Here is a 9,930-nt window from a genome sequence, read left to right as displayed (position 1 = left end):
TTTGAAATTATTATACAGCAAGAGTCTAATTTTTTGTCTCCTTTATCTCTCTCACACATACCATGCATATACCCAACAGTAAGCAATTAAAAACAAAGTATCAGAATGGTATCCAACAAAGAGTGATACATTTTAGGATCTTGGGGAAAAAATGCATAATTGTGTCAGCAATTAAGAGCACTGTCTGCTCTTCCAGAGGACTTGGTCCAGTTCCAAGGACCCACATGGCAACTCACAACGTTCCAGGGGATCTGATGCCCTCTTCTATCTTCCACTAACACAAGGCACACATGGTGCACAGTCGTACTTGCAGGCAAAACACTGGTAAAATTAAAATGAAGCCAAAATAGGGTGTGGGGAGGGGTAGGTGGGAGGCCAGGGTGGCTGCAAGCAGCATGGATTTTGACGGTAACCTAGCATATTAGTGGGAGGAGGCTAACTCCAGTTATCTCTGCAGCTCTCGGCCATCAGACAGGAAGTCCTTTCTCAAGAGAAAATGCAGACTGCCCCCACCCCCAATCCCAGTCACATCACTGCAACATAAGAGTTCACAAGCAGCATATTTCAGACTTGCAGCTCTATGGAGCACCAAACCAAACTAACTCTTGTATTTCCTATTTGCTTTCTGTGGTCATTTCAGGGTTCCTCTGTATAATCCCCACTGTCCTAGAACTCAATGTAGGCCAGGCTGGCCTCGAATTTACAGGCATCCAACTGCCTCTGCCTCTGGAGTCCTAGAATTAAAGGCATGCACTAACACCACCCAAATTAATTTTTATTTTTATTGCAATACTGGGGATGAAACCCAGAGCCCTGTACATGCTAGGCAAGTGTTCTACACTTCTAGTCTCACAGTAGCAATTTTGTAATCCATCACAACCCCACCCCCCACCGCCTCATCCCGCTTCTTGAGCTGGGGGTGTATAGTGCAGGGGAGAGTGTGTGGCTGGCATGTACAAAACTCAGGGTTCAATCCTCGTTACCTTGCTCTTAACAAAGACATAAAGGGATGCTTTTTTTTAATTTTATTTTTAAGTAAAAAGATCACAGAAATGTCCTAAATAAAAATCCCGAGTCCCAAACAGATCAGCCACTAGAAAAGCAGATAATCGAGTAATTGCCCGTCCCTGGGATTTGTGACATGTACAGGAAATGATCTGGGTGACCACACCAGGAGCAACAAGGACAGCTCCTGTTGGCTGGTCACACTGTAATGAATTAAGCAGGCTTTGCTGAAGTTGGAGCAGTACATAAGACGTGGTGACTTCTTCAGTGAGTCAGAAACCTTGTCGGGGAGGGGGAGGGGCGCGACGGCTGCCTCCCGGCCTCCCGTTCCTCCCTTGCTGGTTTCTAGCAGCAACTAAACAGTGTTTGGCTTTTGTTGTCGGGGCCTGATGACTCACTGGTAAGTTTTAAAGTTCTGTAAAGGACCCTGCTTCACCGCAGATAGGATCAAGATGAGCTCACCCAGCAGCTGGGTAGGTAAAGAGAACCCAGCTCTGTGACTTGGTCAGGCAGTTGGAAGCCCAGATGCATACACAGAGGAAAACAAACACCACTTCCTAAGTGCAACAACCAAGTCCCCATATGACTGTGTCTCATGTTTAAACATCATGCTTAGCCTACCACCTCCAGGCTGCCTTCACACAGGTCAGAACAGGAGACAAATCACACATGCTACAGGAAGTGTTGCTTTGGAAGAGCTGAGAGGGCAGAGAACATTCCAGGGGCAGCTACAGGAGAGGCTGTCCTCGGACCACCCTCCATATGTGTTCTATGGCATGATGTTCCCACACGTACAGAAAAATAAATAGTACTAAAATGTTTTACTGAAAAAATTTTTTTTCCAAGACAGGGTTTCTCTGTATAGTCCTGGCTGTCCTGAAACTCATTTTGTAGAGCAGGCTGGCCTCGAACTCAGAAATCCACCTGCCTCTGCCTCCCAAGTGCTGGGATCAAAGGCATGCCCCACCACTGCCACCACCACCTGGTATTTTTTTTTTTTTTTTAATTATATGTAAGTACACTGTAGCTGTCTTCAGACACACCAGAAGAGGGAGTCAGATCTCATTACTAGATCAGTCAGATCTAATTTGTTTTTAAAAATGTTTTTAAAGACTGTTTTAGGGGCTGGAGTGATGGCTCAGTGGCTAAGAGCACCCGACTGCTCTTCCGAAGGTCCAGAGTTCAAATCCCAGCAACCACATGGTGGCTCACAACCATCCGTACGTAACAAGATCTGACGCCCTCTTCTGGTGTGTCTGAAGACAGCTACAGTGTACTTACATACAATAATAAATAAATCTTTAAAAAAAAGGGGGGGGGGGCTGGAGAGATGGCTCAGAGGTTAAGAGCACCGACTGCTCTTCCAAAGGTCCTGAGTTCAAATCCCAGCAACCACATGGTGGCTCGCATGTCTGAAAACAGCTACAGTGTGCTTACATATAATAAATAAATATTTTTTAAAAAAAAGACTGTTTTAGTGATTTCTGAGATAATGTATTATTTGACCCAGAGCCCTTATAGAAACATTTCTGCAGATTGCAAAATACGAACAGTACATACAAAAGTATGTCTATTGCTGCCTTGTTAGTTCCTTTAGTGAATCCATACTAAGATTTATCTACAGGCCAGATATTGGGAACTGAGAACAACTGGGAATATTGGATATTGGGAACAATACAGTGATACACTACAAAGTCCTTTTGAGACTTTTTTTTGAGAGAGAGAGAGATAAAGGTTTGTGACAGGGTCTGCCTATTTAGCCCAGGCTGGCCTCTTGCCTCAGCCTTCTGAGTACTAGGATTACAAGTGTATAGCTCAAGGCATCCAAGTCCAGCTTCTGCCTCTGCTAGTTGAGCATTTCTTGCTGTCTCTTTTAAGGACTGTGAGAGCATGCGCCCACCCAGGAAGCCCAGCACTGCCCCTCTGTCTCCCAGTTACATCTTCAAAGGCTCTTTTGCCATATAAAAGAAGAGTAAGACCTGTGTGAGTTATGATCTCACTGCATTGAGAGCTAGTCAGCTATCGATATAGGAAGCACTTCCTGGCTTTCCGGAGCCACCAGTCCAGGACCATCCCACACAGTCCTGCAGGAGCACCAGGCAGCTGGGCTCACAGTTTATGTGCACAGTTCTCTCCTAGGCCGTTTCCAAACTCTATCCACCATCCTTCACATGATGAGTTTTTCCATTCCTGAGCGTATAGACATAGGACATATAAGTAGGAACACAGTTCGGTCAAAGGCTCGTGTATGCAAAATCCATTTCCATTTATTTGTGTGTGTGTGTGTGTGTGTTATGTGTGCAGTGTGTGAGTGTGTGTGTGTGTGTGTGTGTGTGTGTGTATGTGTGGTATGTGTGCAGTGTGTGTGTGTGTGTGTGTGTGTGTGTGTGTGTGTGTGGTATGTGTGCAGTGTGTGTGTGTGTGTGTGTGGTATGTGTGCAGTGTGTGTGTGTGTGTATTTCAAGACAGGGTTTCTCTGTATAGCCTTGGCTGTCCTGGAACAACTCTCTCTTTAGACCAGGCTAGCTTTGAACTTACAGAGATCCATCTGTCTCTGCCTCTCAAGAGATGGGATTAAAGTCTTGCACCGCCACTGGCCAGCCTTATATTTTTGATAATGGGAGTGTTTAACGTTTTGGTGCAGGAAATTGAACCCTGGCTACTGTGCATGCCAAACCAAGAGCTCTGCCACCATACTATATCCCTAGCCCCACCAAATTTTAGTTGTTGCACTTTGAGACAGGTCTCACTTATATAGGTCAGGTCGACCTCCAACTCGATCTGTAGCTGAGGGCTACTCTTTGAACTTGGTTTTCCTGCCTTCCATATCTGGCTTATGTTAGTCAGAGAATCAACCCCAGGGCTTCCTGCAAGACAGGCCTGCACTCTGCCACTCAACCACACCCCACCACTGCCGAGTGCTCTCATTCAACTGGGTTAAATCTTATTTATTTTTGTATGTTTATGCATGTGTGTGTGTGTGTGAGCATGTGGGGGTCAGAGGAGGTGGGTACCTTTACCCCATAAGCCATCTCACTGGCCTTCATCTTTCATTGCTGAAACACTCATTGTGACATCACTCAGTGTGACAGGCCACACCTGTAACCCTAGCACTCAGAAGCTGAGCCTCAGGACTGCTGCGAGTTCAACTCTAGCTTGGCCTGGTAACCCCAGCCCAGCCCAAGTTACAGTTGTAAGAGCCTGTCTCAAGAAAATAAAGCAAACAAGCAAAACCAAACAAAACTCCATAAGGGCTGGAGATGGCTTAGCAGATCGGCCAACTGACTGGTCCTCCAGAAGATGTTAGTTTGGTTCTCAGCACATGGCAGCTGACAAGAGTCTGTAACCACTTCCAGGGATCTGATAACCTCTTCTGGCTGCTAAAGGTCTAAGACTCGTATAGGGTGCACAGAGATATGTGAGACAAAACACTGAGACACATAAGAGAATGTTAAATAAACCCCAAGACAAAAACGCCAAAACACAAACAAAAATGGAGCATTTTATTCATTTTCTATTATTTATTGGCCTCTCATGCAAAAGACTTTTTAAAAAAGATGTATTTGTTTGTTTTATTTATCAAGTACATTGTAGCTGTCTTCAGACACACCAGAAGTTATCAGATCCCATTACAGTTGGTTGTGAGCCACCATGTGGTTGCTGGGAATTGAATTCAGGACCTCTAGAAGAGCAGTCAGTGCTCTTACCCACTGAGCCATCTCTCCAGTCCCGCAAAAAGCTCCTAATTGATAACCTAGTTAATGGGGGCAATGTATAAGGCTGAAGAGAAGGCTCAACTGTTAAAGACTGTGTATTCCTTCTACTGGGGACCTGGCTCACAGGCATCTACAGAGCCAGGTCTAAGGCATCTAACACCCTCTTCTGGCCTCCAGGAGCACCCATACACCCAGGATGTTTAGTTCCCCGGACAAACACGCACGTACATGGTGTTAAAAATAAATCTGTAAAGAGAATAATATAAAAAAGTGGTAATGAGTTTCATAGTATTAAAACCTTCTGAAGGTACCCAGGCTTGGTACCAGTGCTTGAGAGTCAGAAGCAGACAAACCTGTTTCCTTGAGGCCAGCAGAGAGAGACAGTGAGACCCTGTTTCAAAAACAAAACAAAAATTCTTAAAAGTTGTGAGCTGGGCGTGGTGGCGCACGCCTTTAATCCCAGCACTTGGGAGGCAGAGGCAGGCGGATTTCTGAGTTCGAGGCCAGCCTGGTCTACAAAGTGAGTTCCAGGATAGCTAGGGCTATACAGAGAAACCCTGTCTCGAAAAAACAACAACAAAAAAAGTTGTGATAGGGGTGGAGAATTCCGGGATTCAAAAAAGAAAGATGAATCTGTAGGTCTGAGATGCCAGCTACCAGGCTGGGCTTCAATAATAGCAGGAAGAATTAATTCTTTTGGAGGATAACCTTAGCCACACTTTAGCAAACTGGAGTCCAGGAGAGGTGATCAAGGCAAAGTCCATCCTGAGGAACTAGGCCAAAGGGCAAAACAGCAAAGGAGACATTTATTCTAGATTCCTGTCCGAGAATGGAATAGAGAAGGATGAAGAGGCACTCATCTGTGATCTCCGAACTCAAGAAGCTGAGGCAGGAGGATTGAGAGTTGGAGGCAGCTGGGGGATATCTAGCAAGACCGTGTCTTGTCAGCTCTTGACATGACCTAGTGGGTAATGCGTCTGCTACTAAGCCTGATGACTGAATCCGATCCCCAGGAGACACAGGGCCAATGGATGCAAGGTGGATGAAGTGCACCATGGAGCTTGTGCCTCACATATGCACACAACTTAATGAAGATTAAAATGCACTGGGGCTGGAGAGGTGACTCAGCAGCTAAGAGCTGCTCCCAATCCCATCACTTGCGAGGCAGAGACAGGTGGATCTCTGTAAGTTCAAAGCTAGCCTGGTCTACAGAGAGAGTTGTTCCAGAACAGCCAAGGCTACACATAGAAACTCTGTCATGAAACACACACACACACACACACACACACACACACACACACACACACGTGTGTGTATATATATAGAAATGGGTTTTGAGTATACAAGCCTTTGATCAAACTGTGTTCCTACTTATATGTCCTATGGATATACCCTCAGGAATGGAAAACCCAAAAAAACATCATGTGAAGGATAGTGGATACAGTTTGGAAAAAGCCAGGTTAGATTCCTAACATTCACATGGTGGTTCACAACCATTCAGAACTCTAGACCTCCGTAGGCACCAGGTTCATACTTGGTGCACAAACGTATGTAAGCAAATGTATATGTCGGGCAGTGGTGGCGCACACCTTTAATCCCAGCACTTGGGAGGCAGAGGCAGGCGGATTTCTGAGTTTGAGGCCAGCCTGGTCTACAGAGTGAGTTCCAGGACAGCCAGGGCTATACAGAGAAATCCTGTCTCGAAAAACCAAAAAAGAAAAAAATGTATATAAGCAAAACACTCATATACCTAAAAATAAAATGAATCTAAAAAATATTTGGAGCAAATGAAAATTTGAGAATATAAATAAGAGAATTATAAATGAAAAACAAGAGAATTACAGCTTACCAAAAAACCATCCAGCCAACCAGGGCTGTGGCAATGGTCTGGTAAGGAGGACCTCTGCACACAGCATTAGGACTCGAGTTTACATAATAATGTATAAAAGGGAAAGACAGCTGGGTGGGTGTAGCCGTAATTCCAGCATGGAAGGAATATGTAGGGGGTGATTGAAGAGACAGAGGGGCTTGCTGGCCTGGTGACCTGAGTTTGATTCCCCAGGAAGTCCTATAAAGATAGAATGAGAAAAGTAACTTTTTTCTTCTTTTCTTTTCTTTCCTTTCCTTTCCCTCTTTTTCTTTTCCTTTCCTTTCCCTCTTTTTCTTATCATCTTTCTCTTTCTTTTTCTCTTTCTCTTTCTCTTTCTCTTTCTCTTTCTCTTTCTCTTTCTCTTTCTCTTTCTTTTTCTTTTTCTTTTTTTGAGACAGGGTTTCTCTGTGTTGCCCTGGCTGTCCTGCTCACGCTGTAGACCAGGGTGGCCTCCAACCCAAAGAGATCTGTCTGCCTCTGCCTCCTGAGTGCCCGAATCAAAGGTGTGTGCCATCACTGTTAGTTTTTGTTTTGTTCTTTCTTTTTTTTAAATAAAAGTAAAAACCCAACAGACCCTTCCTGGAGGGTGGTTTTGTGCTCTGTGTCTTCTGATGCTGATTACTGTGTTCAGAGATCTGATTGCAGTTAGGAAGTTGACACTGTCAAACTTCTGTCTCAAAGTTGTATAAAAATTGTTTTCCATCACCTCTGAATTTTTAATAAAGAGCTGATCAGCCAATAGTTATGCAGAAGGTGAGGAGGCGGGACTTCTAATCTCAAAAAGAGAGTCTCTGGTAGATATGAGGAGGGGGAGGGGGAGGGAGGGACAGAGGGAGAGGGAGGGACAGAGGGAGAGGGAGGGAGAGAGGGCTGACAGAGGCCCAAGTGGAGGCTCCTGTAAGGTCCCCGGGAGAGGGAGAGACGTTGTGAGAAGACGGCTAGAGCAAGAGCTGTGAGAAGACGGATAGAGCAAGAGCGAGCCAGAGCGAGACGAAGATGGCAGGTAATGGGGCTCTCTTGGAGGGGTTGTAGCGGCTTAGTCGGATTCGAAGAGATGAGAACTTTGCCCAGCTACAGTGCAAGAAGCTTTTTAATAAATATACCAGGTCTTCATGTCATTATTTCAGAGCAAGGACAGGCGTAGAAAAGGCCTATACTTTCCAGACACTCATATTCCTGGCTTATCTGAGCACATTCATGGATGAGGTACAGGCATACACGTATATCACACACACACATAAAGAAATATTTTAGAAGCACATGCAGACCGTGCAGGGCATGTCTATTCCCCCCCCCCCTTCCCACTCCCTCTTCTTCCCACAAGCCCCTGACTCACAGGGCATGTCTTCAATCCCAGCTCTCAGGAGGCAGAAGCAGGCAGATTTCTGTGAGTTCAAGGCCAGCCTGGTCTACATAGCCAGCATAGACATATCCATGTCTTACATACAGAGACATCGTCTAAAAAGGCAATAAAAACCATTGACTCCTGTTGCTGCAACAGAATAATACAGAGTAGACCATTTATAGAGCAGACCTTTAGCAAACACTTGTAACCTTAGTGCTTGAAGGCAAGCAGGAGAATTGATGCCAGCCTTAGCGACAGAAGGCTATTTTAAAAAATTATTCCAGCACTCGGGAGGTAGAGGCGGGCGGATTTCTGAGTTCGAGGCCAGCCTGGTCTACAGAGTGAGTTCCAGGACAGCCAGGGTTATACAGAGAAACCCTGACTCGAAAAAAAAAAAAAATAGATAGATAGATAGATAGATAGATAGATAGATAGATAGATAGATAGATAGATGGGGGGTGGGGGGAGGGTATAGGGGACTTTCGGGATAGCATTTGAAATGTAAATGAGGGCTGGTGAGATGGCTCAGTGGGTAAGAGCACCAGACTGCTCTTCTGAAGGTCTGGAGTTCAAATCCCAGCAACCACATGGTGGCTCACAACCATCCGTAACGAGATCTGACTCCCTCTTCTGGAGTGTCTGAGGACAGCTTCAGTGTACATATAATTTATTACATATAATAAACAAACAAACAAACAAGCAAACAAATCTTTAAAAAAAAAGAAATGTAAATGAAGAAAATAACTAATAAAAAAATGGAAAAAAAAAAGAAACCTAATTAAAGTAGGTTTAGAAAATCTAAAAAAAAAATTATGGGATCTGATAACTTCTTCTGGTATGTCTGAAGACAGCTACAGTGAACTCATATACATAAAATAAATAATTCTAAAAAAAAAAATCATTGAGCACAGCCTGGTTTATAATGAATTTCAGGCCAGCAAGGGCTATATAGTGAGACTCTGTTTTTTTAAAAAAAGGATCAGTTTTAAGACTAAGATGCCAAATTACCTCCGAAAATTCTCACCGCTTTTACTTTAAAACAAACAAAACCAGAAAAGAAAATCAAAACATGGCCCTCTTACTCTGTAGACCAGGCTCCCCTCAAAGTCATTAGCTGTCTTCCTGCCTCGGCTTCCCGAGTGCTGGGATGACACAGTGAGTTGTCATTGCCCGTGTATCCCTATGTTTTACCAGACTACAGTTTTCAAAAAAAAAAAAAAAAAAAGATTTTTTTTGTTGTTATTTTTAGTTGTGTATATGTGCCTGGAGTGAGGGGAGTAGGCGTGTCTTGGGAGCCCTGGAGCTGGAGTCTGTGAGCCACCTCAGGTAAGTGGTAGGAACCCAGATCCTGTGAAAGAGCAGGCAGTGTTCTTAACCGCAGAACAGTATCTCCAGCCCCCAGACTCAGTGCTTGAACCTTCAGAGGGCAGAAGGGAAGTTTCTTTGAGTCTTACAAAGGTTAGACAGACTCTGTCCCTGCCAAGGCTAAGCCAGAAAATGCAGTGCCCTGCAGAGGTGGGGCTGTAGAGAGCTGTCTGCTTTACTGCTGTGATGCTGCCTCCTGCATCACAACAGCAAAGCCCACCTATACAGGGGGGAAGAGCCCCCCTACACCCCCCCCCCCAGTTGCTGCTGATACTTTGTGATTAAAGAACACTTCACAGAAGCCATTTCAGGATGTTAGGAAAGGCTCGAGGAAGAAGGAAACCTGTCTGAGCAGTTTTACCGGGTGAGCCGTTAACTCTGTCCTCCAAGGGCCCTAAGGGCACAAAAGCTCTTTTCGTGGGGCAAAAGTTTCCTATTTTAAAAGACAGGCAACCCCCACCCCCCAGGGTATCAAGATTATTAACTCGTTCTTTTTCCCTTAGAAACTGTAGGGTTTCTGTGGCAAGTGGGGGACTGAGGCTGCAACCCAGCATAGAGCAGTTTCCGGAGTCTTTCTTTAGTGCCTTGGGGCTCGGGGTACAGAGTTTTGTTGTGTTTGGAAGTTCTGG

This window comes from Mus musculus, chromosome 7 (assembly GCF_000001635.26).
Source record: "Mus musculus strain C57BL/6J chromosome 7, GRCm38.p6 C57BL/6J".
In the NCBI taxonomy this organism is placed as follows: Eukaryota; Metazoa; Chordata; class Mammalia; order Rodentia; family Muridae; genus Mus; species Mus musculus.
Note: the sequence above shows the minus strand (reverse complement) of the source record.